Source organism: Rhamphochromis longiceps, unplaced genomic scaffold (assembly GCF_057381845.1).
Source record: "Rhamphochromis longiceps isolate RC_006_pf unplaced genomic scaffold, R_longiceps_female_GT1.1 unmapped_scaffold_7, whole genome shotgun sequence".
NCBI classification, from domain to species: Eukaryota; Metazoa; Chordata; class Actinopteri; order Cichliformes; family Cichlidae; genus Rhamphochromis; species Rhamphochromis longiceps.
Genome location: NW_028187227.1, coordinates 355,309 through 357,808, shown reverse-complemented (window position 1 = coordinate 357,808; position 2,500 = coordinate 355,309).

The following is a 2,500-nucleotide window of genomic DNA, read 5'->3' as shown; positions in this document are numbered from 1 at the left end:
GAGACAGGAGGCCGACTCACTGCCTCGGCTAAATGGAGAGGGAATTTCAGAAGGGCCAGGGCAAAAGCATGGACCTTTTTCAGCTGTAAGGGAGGCAAGAGCAAGGTGTGATGTAGGTCCCCGGGGCCTGCTGGAGGTCCAGGTCCATGCCCGATGTGAGTAGCAGCAGGGCCAGCGCGCCCAGGAGCACATCTTTTTCGACCGTAAAGGGAGACAGGAGGCCGACTCACTGCCTCGGCTAAATGGAGAGGGAATTTCAGCAGGGCCAGGGCACAGGCATGGACCTTTTTCAGCTGCAAGGGAGGGAAGAGCAAGGTGTGATGTAGGTCCCCGGGGCCTGCTGGAGGTCCAGGTCCATGCCCGATGTGAGTAGCAGCAGGGCCAGCGCGCCCAGGAGCACATCTTTTTCGACCGTAAAGGAGACAGGAGGCCGACTCACTGCCTCGGCTAAATGGAGAGGGAATTTCAGAAGGGCCAGGGCAAAAGCATGGACCTTTTTCAGCTGTAAGGGAGGCAAGAGCAAGGTGTGATGTAGGTCCCCGGGGCCTGCTGGAGGTCCAGGTCCATGCCCGATGTGAGTAGCAGCAGGGCCAGCGCGCCCAGGAGCACATCTTTTTCGACCGTAAAGGGAGACAGGAGGCCGACTCACTGCCTCGGCTAAATGGAGAGGGAATTTCAGCAGGGCCAGGGCACAGGCATGGACCTTTTTCAGCTGCAAGGGAGGGAAGAGCAAGGTGTGATGTAGGTCCCCGGGGCCTGCTGGAGGTCCAGGTCCATGCCCGATGTGAGTAGCAGCAGGGCCAGCGCGCCCAGGAGCACATCTTTTTCGACCGTAAAGGAGACAGGAGGCCGACTCACTGCCTCGGCTAAATGGAGAGGGAATTTCAGAAGGGCCAGGGCAAAAGCATGGACCTTTTCAGCTGTAAGGGAGGCAAGAGCAAGGTGTGATGTAGGTCCCCGGGGCCTGCTGGAGGTCCAGGTCCATGCCCGATGTGAGTAGCAGCAGGGCCAGCGCGCCCAGGAGCACATCTTTTTCGACCGTAAAGGGAGACAGGAGGCCGACTCACTGCCTCGGCTAAATGGAGAGGGAATTTCAGCAGGGCCAGGGCACAGGCATGGACCTTTTTCAGCTGCAAGGGAGGGAAGAGCAAGGTGTGATGTAGGTCCCCGGGGCCTGCTGGAGGTCCAGGTCCATGCCCGATGTGAGTAGCAGCAGGGCCAGCGCGCCCAGGAGCACATCTTTTTCGACCGTAAAGGGAGACAGGAGGCCGACTCTCTGCCTCGGCTAAATGGAGAGGGAATTTCAGCAGGGCCAGGGCACAAGCATGGACCTTTTTCAGCTGTAAGGGAGGCAAGAGCAAGGTGTGATGTAGGTCCCCGGGGCCTGCTGGAGGTCCAGGTCCATGCCCGATGTGAGTAGCAGCAGGGCCAGCGCGCCCAGGAGCACATCTTTTTCGACCGTAAAGGGAGACAGGAGGCCGACTCACTGCCTCGGCTAAATGCAGAGGGAATTTCAGCAGGGCCAGGGCACAGGCATGGACCTTTTTCAGCTGTAAGGGAGGCAAGAGCAAGGTGCGATGTAGGTCCCCGGGGCCTGTTGTCGTACCATAGGCACGAGTGGTGTGTGTGTGTGGCAAAGAGTTTCTGCGCAGTGTACCAGGGGCACGGGGAAAGGTTGTTGTACCATAGGCATGAGAAAAGTTGTCGTACCATAGGCACGAGAAAAGTTGTCGTACCATAGGCACGAGTGGTGTGTGTGTGTGGCAAAGTGCTACTGAGCGGTGTACCAGGGGCACGGCGAAAAGTTGTTGTACCATAGGCACGAGAAAAGTTGTTGTACCATAGGCACGAGAAAAGCTGTCGTACCAGGGGCACGGAGGAAAGTTGTTGTACCATAGGCCCGAGAAAAGTTGTCGTACCATAGGTACGAGGAGTGTGTGTGTGGCAAAGTGCTACTGAGCGGTGTACCAGGGGCACGGCGAAAAGTTGTTGTACCATAGGCACGAGAAAAGTTGTTGTACCATAGGCACGAGAAAAGTTGTCGTACCATAGGCACGAGAAAAGTTGTCGTACCATAGGCACAAGCAGTGCATGCGTGCGTGCGTGCGTGCGTGCGTGCGTGCGTGCGTGCGTGCGTGTGTGTGTGTGTGTGTGGCAGTTCTTCTGCGCAGTGTACCAGGGGCACATTTCAATGTGCTTTCTGGAGTACCAGGGGCACGAGGATTTTGCCAGTGGTGTTCTGCTTTGTTAGTGGGAGGGGGCTTAAGTGTGGGTCCCCGGGGCCTGCTGGAGGTCCAGGTCCATGCTAGATACGTGGTACAGGGTAACTGCAGGAGGGGGGGGGGGGGTAATGTGGGTTCACGGGGCCTGCTGGAGGTCAAGGTCCATGCTGGATATGCGCTGGATCATAACTGCAAGAAAGGAAAGCTAGTGGGGGAGTAGAGCAGGGGAGTATGTGGGTCCCCAGGGCCTGCTGGAGGTCCAGGTCCATGCTAGATAT